This window comes from Anopheles nili, chromosome 3 (assembly GCF_943737925.1).
Source record: "Anopheles nili chromosome 3, idAnoNiliSN_F5_01, whole genome shotgun sequence".
In the NCBI taxonomy this organism is placed as follows: domain Eukaryota; kingdom Metazoa; phylum Arthropoda; class Insecta; order Diptera; family Culicidae; genus Anopheles; species Anopheles nili.
The window spans coordinates 27,583,705-27,599,105 of record NC_071292.1 but is presented as its reverse complement, the minus strand read 5'-3'; positions in this window follow the sequence as shown (position 1 = coordinate 27,599,105).

Sequence of the window (15,401 nt, the reverse complement as noted above, 5' to 3'; positions counted from 1 at the left end):
AAGAAAGCGTGGCGATTTTATTATAATTATGTTATATAGTAACATATTTTAAGTTACTTTTTGTTTGGAATAGTAATATTATAAAAACTGAACAACGAAAACAAGACTAAGCTAAAGGATTTAACAAAAAGAATTTGTGTCATGAGATTTAAGACCAACTAGTATAACCAACAAAGATAACCAAATTGCTAGCTTTTCAATTTTTCAGCATTTTCATTTAAAAATAAGTTTCACGAATTAGTTTGTTAGTTCTTAGTAGCTTATAATATATTTACTAGAATGTGGTTATTCATTACCTATTTATATTTCAATGAAGTTTTCTTATGAATAGAGATTATATTCGATAGTTTTTATAAATAAGATGAACTGAAAAACGAAAAAAATAATCATCAACTGTATCGTTCCATAACGCCAACAAGTACCGAAGTCTACACATATTTTCTTCAAGTAAAAGACCTGAAAACATAATGTAAGATGAAACGATGTTCGATTTCGCCATTAGAGGCTGAAAAATTGTGCGTTTAAATAAAGTACGTTAAATTACTGCGACGGCAACAGGATTTTTTTCAACTGTTCCATAAACAACGAACTTCATGAGCACTAAGCTCACGTCCCCTATTAAGGCTGTGATTGATAAATATTGGGCTCTTTAAGATTAGCAAGAAGCAATAAAATTGATGACAACAAGCTTTACTTTATTCATTAAAGGGAAAAAGATATACGACAAAAAGATGGTTCAGAGTCGGTTGTTCAAATTGCAGCTCTTTTGAAAAATGTCAATGGAAGTAAAATCCGATTGTATCTAAATTAAAGAAGCCCCAGTCAAATATCAGATTCAGGTTTATTTTTATAATAAAAGTAGTGTACCTTTTTAATGATATCAGATGCAATAATCATAAATTTCATATGTTATATGCGAACTCTGTCAAATTAAAACTAAACCGCACGAATGTTCCGTACTATTTCGAATTTTATATTTATCCATCTCTAAATCAGTTATCAAACGCAACACCAAACCGCCACATATCACAGTTTCCCCGATAACCTTTCATCACGAATGATGATGGTTCTTTAAAAAATATTTATATGCGAACCAGCTGAGCGCACGAACCCCTTGGGGAATCAACGCGATTTGTGTATACATTTACAAACAAACCAACCTCCCAACCAGCTGGTGCCGCTTCTTATTGCTAGAGTTGGAACCACCTGACACACATATGCCTTAAAGCCGTTCCGCACAGAAATAGAGACACCAAAGTAAAAAGCACCCTCCCCACAGCACTCTAGAACGAGCGAAACACATCCGAAAAACCCGTTCGTTTCATCCACCGAAAATCAATTCCACGTCAAATCCTCGTCAAATCACCGATTTCCGCTCCGATCTGTCAACCGCTGTCTCCGGCGTGACGAACAGTCTCAATATTGATGTAATAAAATTCAGTATTTTTACTCCAACGATGGCACCCACGTTTTTCAGGTGGTGCTTCTGTTGTTGGCTTCACCTTTCGCGTGCTCCCAACTTCTGCCTGGGCACTACCGTTCCGGGATAAACGTGCCATCCGGTCTGATGTTTCGCGATGCCTGGAGCCGGGCGCTTCGGAGTATTTATTTTGCGGCTTTGGCTTCGCGCGGGCCCAAGCAACGCTCGGAAAATCTCCATTCAATCAATGAGCGCCAGCGGAACAACCAATACCGAAGCATCGATGGCACTCGAGCTGTGGGATAAACGGACGCAGCCATGGATGCGAAAGTCGAAATGCATACATCCACTGCCACCGGACTGGGGCACTACAACCTTATAAGCACCTTGTCGGAAGTGGCTTACGCCGGATGGGGAAATTAATACCGTCAGCTCGCCCGATGGGAACGCCCAGTCCCGATCGATGCGAGACCTCAAGATCCCTCGATGACAACAAGGTCCCTCAACGTAGCTCGAATCCTAGCGGAGAAGCCTTTTTTTTTGTGCCACTGCGGGCGCGCATTCGACAAGAAGTTACGCAAGACGACCACCAGGAAGACGATCAGCTCAGAGCGCAGTCGTTAGTTTGCATTTGCACACCTCGCGCCATTATGCACCGCAAACCACCGATAATTCACTGATTCAATAGATTACGCCACAAGTGTGCTTACGCAACGCGACCCCCGTAGCTGGGTGCATTGTTTCTAATCGTAAATGCAACTAATTGCACCACTTGACGCTAGCAAATCGGTGGATCAGACGGGCGGAGTTGGCCGGGACCAGGATTCAATTTAACAACCCACCTTTGGCCCCCGATTAATTGAATCGAAATCGGTTGTAATGACGTTCGGTGTGGGAGGCACACCTTACTGCCACGGAAGGGTAACAGCTCGCGGCATCCCATAAACCATCCCACCCCGAGCTGGGGGGAGGTGATATAATCAACCTGCATCAGCTCATTATTCGTTCCAAATTGAGTACTACATTTGTGCGCATCGGGAGCAACCCCATAAAGTATTTGAATTGTATCCGGGTGAGCAAGGACATTCCGCAATCCTTGCCAAATTGGGTGCGCACACGTGACAGCTGTGTGCCTGGAATGTGTTGATAAATGTCGAAATAATAGCTTTATTCATGATGGCCCTCCGATCTGGTGCCTCTCGGAAAGTGACTAATCGATTACTAAGTGTGCACCACTTCGGTAGGAATTGTTAGTAACAATAGGTAACGAATTATTAAATTAACAAACACTGTTATTAGAGCAATCATTGTTGCTTCGGAGTCGACTATTTGTTTTATTATTCGAACTACTCTTAGCCAAGAGCGTTGTTCATTCCGAAACAATGTCCTTACATCCTGGACTGTCAAATATTACAACTAATGCCCGAATTCACTACCATTTGCCAGCTGCGATGCGCCAAATTGATTATCAATCATGGTTGGTAATTAGTTTTAAATTCTGGATCATGATTTAATCAGCTTTAGCAACTTTTTCGAGCCTCTCCGTCACCAAACAGCTCAACGTGCCGCTGCCAAGCCACTGACTATTAATTCATCAAACGGTAAGCTTTACTGCCGCTTCGTCTACGATAAACCACCCAAGCAAGGCCCCAGAATACACGCGATCCTCTCGCGCCCTACCTGGTGGCTGCCACTCATTCATTATTCAAATCATCCGCGGTCTGATCCACGCAACCCAAGGGAATCTTGGTCGCCTACACGCAGGAAGGCAGCATACGCAAGCAGGATACGCGTATCTACGGCTTCGGGATGTGCCACCCATGATCTCACGCACTGGCACATTTCTCACACGCAACGCCACATGGTATCGCGCCGGTATCGCGCCCCAAAATCTGATCATGATTATTCAGATGAATGCAAATTAGTTTCACGGTTGTTTTTGCCGCCACCGGATAGCGTTGGTTTTTTGGCTTTACGGCACCGCACCGGTAACGGGCTTCGGGCGCAAAAACCCAACCCACATTAAGCTTCGCACATTTTTCGACGACAAATGGTGTGCGGTTTCGAGCGCGCTTTAGCTTAACTAATTACCATCACCGTAAATTTGACGTTGCATTCCCACCGGCGTCGGTACGCAACTCAAACGTACCCGGATCCTGTAAAATCCTGATGCATCTTGACACGGCTTTTGCGTGACGAGCGTAGCTTGGTTTCAAACCACACACACACAAGATGGCGGCGCGCATTGCCAGTTTTCCCCGACTACTGCGATCAGGCATCAACGCAACCTCGCAACTACAATCGGTGTCATCTCCATCCATCTCCATGCCACGTAACCGGAAACGCTTTTCGATCCAATTAATTTCCATTAATGGCAATTTGTAACGACATCCACCCCAACCCCGGGGATGGTGTCACTCGTTTCAGGCGTTCGCTCATTCCGGGGGTTTTATATCGCTCGACAGCGCCAGCACCGAATCGATCATTAGCGTCAATGGGCTGCCCTTCGTATGCTCTTATCCCGGGAAATTATCCCTGCACTTGAAGTGGCTTGAGATGCGCCAAAGTGGCTCCCACCGATTTACCGTGGCAGCGATTACCAGCTCCAATCGGCGCCATCATCGGTTGGTTGGGATGCGTACGTTAAAACGCCCGTTAAAATTTCCTTTTTGAGCTCCATCCACCTTCACGGCAAGTTCACCCACCGGTCCCGGTGGGAGAACGGTAAATATTCATGACCCTCGGGGAGGCTCTGGGGGTGGCCACGATCGGTGGGATGATTTTGAGGGTGAAGCTACACGGTACATTAGCACAGGTTCACCGGTTGCGGGCATCCACAATCTCTCTCTCTCTCCCAGTTCGGTGGCGATTACACGCTCTGGCATGCGATAAATTAGTCGGTAGAATTGAACATCAAGCTCAGCCTTGTTCGGGCTAATATTGATCAACTTCACGGTGAGTGAAATTAGTGCGCTTCCGTCAACAGGATGGTGTAAAATTGAACCTAATAGCTCGTTCGTCAGGCTGTTTCCGTCACAGCGATACAGCGTTACTAATCAGGACACTTGGGGTCGCTTTAAAATTCATGCCACAACGGTAACCAGCTTGTCGCTGCCTGTTTGGATTTTGTTTGGCGCCTTCAAAAGCACATTGCGCAATCCACACGCAGGACACTTTTTTTATCGTTGCTCATCATTTTTGATGTAATTAAAAAGTTAATTAATACATCCCCGGTCACCAGTGGCTGGTGGGATAGCATAACCGTGCCACGGAGTCTCATCGCTAGCCGGGATGGCTAAGCAAACACTTTAATGAAAATAATTAACAATTCTGCGCTCCTTTCGAAACCCCCCTTACATTCCACCCGCATGCATTCCTCCTCCCCTTCGTGCTCGAGCACAATTTTTCGTCAATCCCAAATAAACAGTCTGCACGGGCAATGATAATAATAGAAAAGCGAAATGTCCCTTTTGCGTCCGCCCAGCTGCAGCTCGTTATCTTTGATGAAGGTTTGCATCGGGTTTGCCGGGCAATATCCCTTCTGCCGGGGCAAACTTTAGCCCGTTGTGCGTCACCGGAAATGTTCGCGAAGTGAAATCAATCAAAAGAAGAGCCGTTGGAGAGAAGAGAGGGAGAGAGAGAGAGAGAGAGAGAGAGAAAAAAAGAAACTTGAACGCCTTTCGTCCGGTCCATTTTGTCATGGAAAAATGTGACATCGCATTAATTGTCCTGAGAAAAATGTGCGCCCGGTTTATCTCCTTCACAGATTGGAGAAAGTGGTCCCACTGGCGAAGGAAATTAAAAGCGTGTTAATTGCACCCCGTTTTCACCGCCAGACATGGGCATCCCGTTACATGATGAAAATCGTCCGAATACCGACGAAGTAAACGGAGCGACAGCCCTTTCGCGGGAATGCAATAAACTATCACAAATCATCCAAAAAATTGAAACCGCAAATGAAAACTTTTTCCACTCAGTAAAACAAACCATCGGGAAATGTGCATGCATTTTTCCTCGATTTAGCACTGCATTTTCTTCGCCCGTGAGTGCCTCGAAATGGACGACCTCGCTCAAGGGGGTCTCTTAAGCGTCCAGAAGCATTGTTTCTTTTCTACCTTTCTCAATTCCGACCGGTCCCGGCGGTAGTTCTGGTGAAAAGAGATATAATGTCGCCTCGCCTCGTGAAGTGCTGCAGAAACGTACCCACTGGAGCTTCGTAGCCACGGAAGCGGTGAAAGATGACATACTAAAGTTTGCACTTTATTCGCGAGACTTTTGCCTCGTCCACCGAACCGCGAGACCGGTAGTCGCGAGACGGCCACTCCGAGCGTTGTTGCGCTATCGTACGCTGGCAGTAAATGGGCAAGATCGTAAAACATGGAACCGGCTCGCGGTTGGAACGGTTCGACACTGCAGAAGGAAACGAAACTGGGCGTTCCAACGCCACCAGGCACCAGGTGGCTTCCGGTCGGTCTGGCCAGTTAAAGGAAGACAGGAAAAGGACATTCCACAAGTGTACGCTCGCGGCATTACGTCGGTGGTGCCGGAGAGTTGGGACCGAAATTTATTAGAGCTGTGATTTTAACACCTGAAAATAGTCCCCAATGTGGCACCTGCAAAAAGGACATGGGATTGCAACAGTAGAATGTGTGTCGGTGGGAGCAAAACGAAAAAAAAACGAAAACAAATTAAAAGCAACACGACCTTGCAACACAATATACGTTTAAAAGCGTTTACTTCGTTATTCATGGTGCTGTGGTTGCCCGGCGGGCCATTTCTCGCAACCTAGTAGCTTTTCGGGCGTTTAATTTGTAGAACTTTACGGTAAAAACAAACCAAACGGGTCCCGCTGTGGGAGCATGTTGATAGTTTCGAACATCGTTCTTGCGAGCGGCCAAATTAAATACACATAATTTCCAGTAAGGGGCATTCGAATGGGGCATAATTGTGCTACTATCCCTGAACCTGAACGATATAGCTGCCAAATTCGACAATCAGATCGCGTGGAGCTTACCCCAAAACTTAAAGACAACATTATTATCCGCAGATTAGGCAGACGAGCCGCAACTCCGTGCCGTTATCTTTCCGGGAGGATCATATCCTGCCCGAAACACCCGAAAACTCATCGCCACAAAATTGACAAACATCCCCACTATCGGGAACATCCGAAACTTTTGCTTCTCGTAAACCCTGCGGAACACTATCGAGTGATGTACTGTTTTTCGATGTGTTGAAAAAAGCACCATATGTCACGCTTCGCTCGGGTGTCGATGAAGGATACAACTTTGCTGCCGTCATTGCCTCATGGCAGATGTTTTTCGCCACTTCATCTTTCCCTAGAACGGAAGCTCCCATCCTGCTGAAGGGAGAAAGAACGTAACAATTTAAGGCAGAAACTAATGCGAGCCCTCGCAAAACCCGAACCTCGTCTTATTCCTCGTCGTCTCGCACAGGCCGGGAATTAGCACATTAATGAAATTTTGGGCAAAATAAATTTACTTCCAGTTTCCAGGCGCAACTGGTTATGATTTACTTTTTTTTTTCACTTCCTCATGCTGACTGACTTAAATAGCACCACCAGCCGCCCGGTGGGGAGCCGTAAGAGAAGAGCGCTGTAAAACTTCTCCCACACGCTTGGGCGTAATTTTTGCGCCCAACTCGGTCGGGTTCTTTTCAGTATCCAACTCGATATGCCACACTCGACACTCGCCAACTTGCCCGTTGAGGTTTTGTTCCACGCCATGCGAGTAAAAGTTTGCCCATCTGGCGTTCATTATGAGCACTTCCGGCACACACAGTCTCACTCAGCTGCTCAGTCACTGCCGGTTGCTAGGGAAACGGTCTATGCAATAACCGCAGACAGCTGGATGACGGATCTCGATGCGAACGACAGAAATAGGGCAAACTATGCTGTATGTCTCCTTCGACGTCTAAGATGCGACGTGCTCGGGGATGCATCTAGGCTGCAGAGCTTGACGGCCGGGATCATGTTTAATTCAAAAAAGCCAACCAGATTGTGGCACAAAAAAGCCAGTTTGCCGGACGGTGGATCGCTTTACATGAATAATCCAACGGTACAAAGCCACAACCCGGACTTGTGTGGCAATCCTTGAAGGCAGCATTCTTCGGAAGGAAAACATACTTGAATTGAATTATTTTAATCATTGAACTTGTGTGCGTTTGGCGTGGTTGGCCCACAAATTCCCACAACGCCGTATGACGAAAGCGAGGCAGCTTTGCGTGATTCTTGGCAAAAGTTGCTCGAGCAACTTCACCCGAATGCTGCACTCCGCTGCCCAACCCGGCCAATAATGGCACCCAACCGAGCTGCACCGAGCTACACAACTTCCCAGCCGTAATGGGCGAAACAAATGAGCATTTTCCAACAAACGTACCCAACTAGCGCCGGGTTCTTTACGTCAACGTAAGCCTGCCCACCCACAAGGACGACCCGGTTGGCTAGGCCGAGGCAGACGACGGTTTAAAGACGTTTCAACTTCGTATCCGGCTGATGGATCGTGCTGCCAGCAGGGGAATAGCGACAGCGCAAAAGTTTGATTTATTAAAATAAGTGCTTTCCGTGCGACGTGGAACTGCGCCCGGGCATATCGGCGCCCATTAAAACTCACCTTCGGCCCGTGTGGCACGGGGATTTCGGCGCATTCGCCCTTACTTTTGTCCTTAATTCCGAAGCACACTTTTGTTTCGTTCGCAGCTCTGCTTTGTTTCGATCCAAAAATATGCACAACCATATGCCCAGCGAGCGATATGAATTGGAATTGTGTGGCGCGATTTTCCAAACACCCCACACAGACGTTTGTCGCCGTCAGGACGCTGTTGGTGAGAAAGTACATTTTAACGACCCGTGTTCCGTTTTGGGGCCGCAAAAGTTCTCGCAAAGATCCTGCCAACGTTTAAGCCATCGGCCGTTTGGACAATGGTGGCAAGGAGAGCAAAGCTTAAGCTTGGCCGTTTGATCGACAGTCGATGGGCGTATTATTATTATTTTTTTTTCACGTCTCATGAATTCCTAATCGAATCCGGACGTCGACAATTGGAATTCCTGGGACCACTACAGGTGGGTCAGGGTGCCTGTGTGCGAGAGGAAGAACAATCCAAATACGATTGTTGTGTGTCGTTGACGCTGCTGTTAGCTTTGGAAAAAAATTCGAACCATTTCCCTGTCAATGCCAGGCGTAGCCAAACTTTTTCAAGCCCATCCAGGCTTTAAAGGGCTTTACCGTACGTCGGAACTTTTTGATGACGCCACCATTCCAACGCAACAGGTAAAAGAGCGTGCACGGTGTTATGAAGCAGGCTTAGAAAACGTCATGGAGGCTTCCGTCACATCAACAATACAGCTTGCTTTGATGTCATCATTGCATCCGGCAGGAAACGCGATACGTCAGGTGTGACAATAACGTGCAAATGATTCACCGAATTTAGATCACCATTACCTCTTCATGGTAGCCGGAAAACGCTGCTCAATTAAAATTTCAACGCGTGTGCCCCACTCAGCGGCCTGATTCACAAGCCAACGTCTGTTATCAGGCAATAAAACCGTGACAAACTTCCCAACATCCAGCCACGCACGCAGCCACAAAACACGCCCCTGTCACCGCTAAGCCGCTGGCATGAAATAGTAAGCCCCGAATTAGTCACGATTAGTCAGTATTTACCGTCACCCTCCCAAGGGCACGTCCGATTCGGCCTCCGCTGTCACAAAGCTAGCCCTAGAAGGGGCGCAAATGCGTCCAGATCCGAACCGTCGAAGCTTGGCTTCCCGTTGCCATACCAACGGCGATCCCTCACGTTCGTTTTCCTTCGCTTTTCCGCCGGCCAATCGACAATATGGACTGTTAACGGGCGAGCTTTAGGCTTTCTGTCAGCTTTGCGGCTGCCGGCCTATTTTTCCGACTACCGGCCGGAAAACTATCCCCCACCCACGAACGGAAAGCGCCGCGTGGGAAATGATGCCGGCGCGTTCCGGGTCAGCCCGTTTGCTTGATCTCGGCGTGAGGATAATGCTGAAGAAATGTAAAAGAACTGATGCGAGCGGCTGATGTTGCCGTTAAGCGAAAAACACCCTCCGGTCGTTCGCGCGATATCGCCCTCGAGAATGTCGAGCAGAGGGTGTGTATTTGCCTGACTTTGGTCACATCCTGTGCCGAACAATGTAGTCCGGTGGCATGTCCTCGATCTGGTTGACTGAAACCACGCGGAACAGAACTCGAACCCACATGAAACGAGTTTCCACCCGAACCACACAATTCGTCCTGCGTCATCCGGTTTTGGGGTGGAAATTTTGTCGTTGACTGGCCACGGCCGTCTGCCAGGTTCTGCCGCACCTGACCGACCCCGGGACGTAAGTGCATAATACATTTCTATATCTCGTAATCTCGTGCGGATTACACGGCCCAAGCACGACGCCCGGCTGTTCGTACGTGGCAGATTAAAACCTTGTTCTCGGTGGGATTTACGTCCTGCCGGCCTGTCCGGGGATCAAGGCGAACTAAACACCGTTCAACCAACGACCGTTCGTGGACGATACGAGGCGTGTCCAACTCCTTGCTGGAGGGGTGTCAAAAATGGAACCCGATTCTTACGGCCGGAAGCGATGGAAAGTGCGCTCGTTAGAGTAAGAAAGCCACGCAAAAAATAATAATGTCCCCAGTAACCGCACGGGTGGCTTTTGTCGTTTGATGTCTCGGTAATGATGCCGCTAGAACAACACCGTGGTGGTATTAAAACGTACATTTTAATCACAAGAGAAGATTTCCCAACCCACTGGCTGACTATTGTTGTTTTATCATCTGACACCTTGAGCGCTTATGCGCTCTGGGTCTTTGCTTCCAGCGAAACAATATTGAGTTTCCATTGCTTGAGGAGAAAGGTGCAAAAAAGCGACGTGCTAAACATGACTTCCGAAAATTGTTACGCTCATCCCGGGCCCTTTTTGATGCAGTGACGCGTTTGTTCGCGATAGTAATGCTGCGTTTGTTACATTTGTCGGCCATTTCTTTTTACTGTTTTGCGTTCTGCGTTCGTTGAAACTAAAACACCACGTTGTACCGGGTTCGTGGAATTAATTTACTTTAGATCCGGATCGAGCTTTCGCTCGCGCATCAAACCAAGCCGTCGGTCGGGATAACGGGTTAATCGGAATTTAATCCGTGCGCTAGGCTCTAGTAATGGCGAAAGCGAAAGCGTCCCAAGCTGTAACGCACCGGTGGCGATGTCAAACATGCGGCGTTTTGCTAAACACAGCCTCGTCCGTGCAGAAGGCATGATAACGAGCCGTACGGCTTTGTCGCGTGGAAATGTGAGTTTTATCGCACCGTGAGGGAGTTTGCGGTTCCATCTTTGTCATATACGTCACATCCGGGAGAACGCAAACAGCTGCCACGGTGGAGGTGCTGCGTGGCGTGAAATTAATACAGAATTAATTAAATATTATTGCTTCCACGCAACCATGGTACCGCCCTCGCAAGGCTGCTCGATTTTGGGTACAGACGGGGGATAATGTGGGATATAAGGGTTACCAGAGTTATCAGATGCTTCCCGACGCTCGGTTCTGGAGTGAGTGTCATCAATCAGGCTTAGTTTTGCATTATCAATTATTCACTAATCAACTTGCATTTCCTGGAGACACTCATATCTCATTTATCCACAAAAAAAGATATCGATGCCCCAGAAAAGGTTTGACCTTAGGTTTGTTTTTGCCGTTGTGAAACACGCGTATGGTGCGTTTCGCTCGGGTGTAAAATTCGATTCAAACGATTTTACACCAACAATTTGCATGCCACTTGCATGCAAATTAATTTCCACCCGATACAAATATCAATTTCCATTCCACCCATCAATCTCCGCCCAGTTTGGCGCTGCCATCCCAACCATCAGCACATTGTTGCGGTAAAACGATTAATTGATACCACAGCCTCAATTAAATTACAATTTCGCACCTACATCACTTTTCCTCGCAACTCTACCACCCACGTTTCGGGTTTGATATGACGTGCCAAAGTACTTACGACCTGAGTTCTTGACCTTTGTTTTTCTTTGCGCCACTCGCACACACACACACACACGCACAAAAGCCATCCGACGCCGTCCGGCTGGCCAAACAAAGGACATTAATTTTCGCCCAATTACCGACAAATTGAGCCGTATTTTGATAAAGTGCGAACGGACTGGTTGATTCCGCACGGGCGCACTGTGTAACTTGATATCTTTATGTGAGTGCGAGATTTTACGGAAGCCAACACCGGAAACATAATAAATGGCGGGTAAATGTGTGCACCCTTCCACGTCCGGTAGTAAGGTCCTTAAGCAGCACGTGGAAGGTGGTCGCGGATTAGGAGACGAAATAAAAGAAAAACATCGTCCTGTCATAGCATATGTCGACCGATTGAGAGGAGTGTTCGGAACGATTGTAGCATGATGATTTACATCCTTCTAAAACCCCCAACCGCAACATGCTGAAGTGGGTCCGCTCGGGAGGAACTGACCAAGCGCGACGGTGCCGAACGGTTCGCGGAACAGGACGCGCGGTATTCTGTTAATGTCGTTCCGGTACGGCTTATGATGATTTATTTTGATTTGATGATATGATGGCCATTGGAGCCATTTTGGGGGGGAGCCATGTGTTGCTGAACGGATCCCTTTTTTCTTTTCTTCATCGTCATTCAATCCCTGCTGGCTGTGAATCTTGACGCTCGGAGTATTAGGAAAAAATGAAGCAATGGAAGAAGCATTAAACTTTAAGTTGAGTGGAACGATCAGCCCTGTTGGGCTCTAAGAGGATTTGGACGTTTTTGCTACAAAATAGCGTTTTTGTTGCGAGATTTAGAGCGCTTCTTTTGCAATACAATGCATTTTAAGGAACCATACGGTGCGAACTGTTGCTGCTGCTTAAAACGATGTATATATCCGACAGTTGCCAAATTGGACGAGTGAGGCTTGTTTCGAATTGATATTGAAGAAAAAAAATCTAAAAATAAATATTCCTACCCTCATGCTAATCCTGGCAGTCCTCTACCACGGGCATGGTAAAAAAATCCAACCCTTCAAAGTAAAAGCACGTCACAGGGCAGATACTACCGGAAAAGATCAATCGGTCCACATCCACGGATAAATCCAATTATTTGTCCCACGCAGCCCGAGATGCCGAGATGAGTGCTTCCTGCATGATGAGGCTACGAATTTCGCAAGTCAACCGTGTATACCACACATGCATGATCTGTCGGTTCTGGAGAGAAAAAAATATGAATCCAACAAACAACCACCGGTCCCGTTCTAAAGAAGAACCCCCCACTAAGCTTGTTTCCTTTTTCGTCCGATCCGATCCTTTCGCGTATTTCACGTCGTTCGGTTCCCTTTCACGGCTAATGGGCAAACATTTAAGAAAAAGCTTAAGAAAGGAAACCTCTCGCTAGCAAACCCTTTCCGTGTACGCTCAAGCCGAAGGTAAGACGTGGAGAAAGAACGATAGAGTAATCTTCTCGGGGATCGTATTCATTTCACGAACGCGAAATATGCCGCATGGGAATATTGATTCGAAGCATAAAAATGCAAAGTGATGGAAAAGGAACACATCGTAATAAACTATCACACATGCATTAGAGATAGTGACATGAAAAAGCCTTATCCGAGGACTGTAAATTAAAGATAATCACACTAAACGACACTTCAATGTGTGAAAAACGACACTGATCGAGCGAATGGCATCAACGGAAACTTTCGCGAATGCACATGTCTTATCAACACGCAGGCTTATCAAATTAACATGCCTAATGAATTATAAAAATGTAAAAAGATATCACCCCAGCCCAACAACCAGTTTCTCGAATAAGCTCACTGAAGCGAGCCAGTCCGTTTTGGGTCCGTTTTTTTTTCTCTGATGATCGTGCTTTGGGTTGTTAGTAACCCAAGAACGGCCTACTGAGCAACATCGAATCGCACGGAAACTCAGAAGCCTCTGGGCGGCGAGGAATTTCTTCGGTATCACGTTCACATTCCTATCCCCACGACTGAGCCACGTTTCAAAGCGATTCCTAAAATTCCAGCCACCCCTCCAAGCCCGAAGTAACTGAATTTGGAAAATCTCTAGGCTCACCAAAAAGGTTCGGCTTACGTGCGGTCTCACCGCTGCAGAGCTGTATTTACAGTGCCCGTTTTGTCGAGCCAGGGCCGAGCCAAAACGGACATTGGCAAATTGTTTCCGGATGCCAGCGGTGGCGACGCGGTGATTCGGCATCATTATTTGCAATAAATTTAATGAGCCCACTCAAGGGCGAAATTTTGGCCCCGGCCAAAAGTAGCACTCGGCTGGGATGAAAACAGGACGAAATACTTTAGACATCTTCACAAAAACCTGCGCCTACCTTGACCACCTGATACGCCGCAGCCCCGCATATGACCAATTTTCCCTAATCCCCAGTCCGACATTAATGAACCCCTTTTGCCAGTCGGGGTCTGATGTTTGATTAACCTTCGACGGGCGTATCGGTTTACTTGCGTAGGGAAGTACTGTCCCCACTTTCTGCTGGAGTTTCAGTGGGACTCGTAGGGAGCCTGCGAAGTGGTGCTGGCAAATTTTCGCGAGCGGTTTACTTTGCGTTTACTTAGCGTGAACTTGAAAAGTATCTCTCCGTCACGCTCTGCCGCACGGAAGGTGGCCGGAGAAAAAGGTCAAATTAGGAGTGGGGCAAAAAAAGGCACATAAAACAACCACCGGGAGGTTGCGATGCGGTAAATGATTTTCGGCTTTGATTGAAAAGTATGAACGGTCGTGGGCCTTTTTATGAATCTTCGGTAACTTTATTAATTAAGGTGAATAAAACCCTCCACACCGACACGGTCTAGCATTAACGCATTTTCCGCGACCGTTGATTAATTGGCTTGAAAAGATTTGCACTTGCGCTAGATCTGGTGAATCAAAAAAAAAATGGCGCAATTTAGGATTATGTTGCGCGGGTAGATTAAAAGGGCATCATAATTTTGGAAACAAAACATTCCAGCTGATTTCTTTTTTCTCGCAATTTAAGATTTAATAAGTAAAGCGCTAATTATTCCAACATAAAATCTTAAAGGAATGTATTTTTTAAAAAATTTAGAGTATAGTTATTTTCTGAAATTTTTGTAAAAAAATGCATTACTTTATCAGCTTTGCAATAAAACACTCATGTAGATGGATGGTGTGTTCAATCATACAAAATTACTCGAGCAAAACATCATCATTCAATAAACCATTTGGCTTAAGTATTCTTTGAATAAACAAAAAGGTAAAAACATAGAATGTTGTTTCCTTTCAAAATATTGATTTAGCTTTTCTTTTTTAATTTGAAAGCATCGTCGCCTACTTTTGCATTGCACGAACGTCCCAAAACTGCTACACCTGCACCCCTTGGCAGATAAAAAAGATCAACATCGTCTCTAGTAAGTCCAACGCAAACACAAGCTTGCCATTCGCGCGAGTTGCAACGGTTTTCCTCTATTTTTCCCGCACCTCTGGGCAAAGTATTCCCACCTGCTGGCACGTTGCGGCGCGTCTGTGGCATCGGTGCCATCGTTTCGTGTTTGTGCTGTAAATTTACCCCGCTATCAGGACGCACGTTTCTGGGTAAATTTGTGAATTCATTACTTTCACAGTTTTTCATCGGGCGTAGGCCCACTCCGAACAGCCCGTTAAATTCGATGAGTTGCTCACTTTCGTCAATATTCGTGCTGTTCGACTGCTCTTTTGGTTTACCTAACCCGGCCCCGTAGCGGATCAGGCAAAGCGGAAAAGTTCAATCAGAAATAATCGTTCGCTTTTTGACGCCAAGGCGAAGGCAACCCGGTCCCCTCGAGCACATCCGGAAGCAACATACAAATTTCCTCCCAAAGTTCCCAGGCGTTCCTGTGTCGCCACGCGGAGACGGTATGACGGAACTTTGGCTGAGTTTTCCCTCTGCATCGCATGGTGGAAACCGACAGTGAC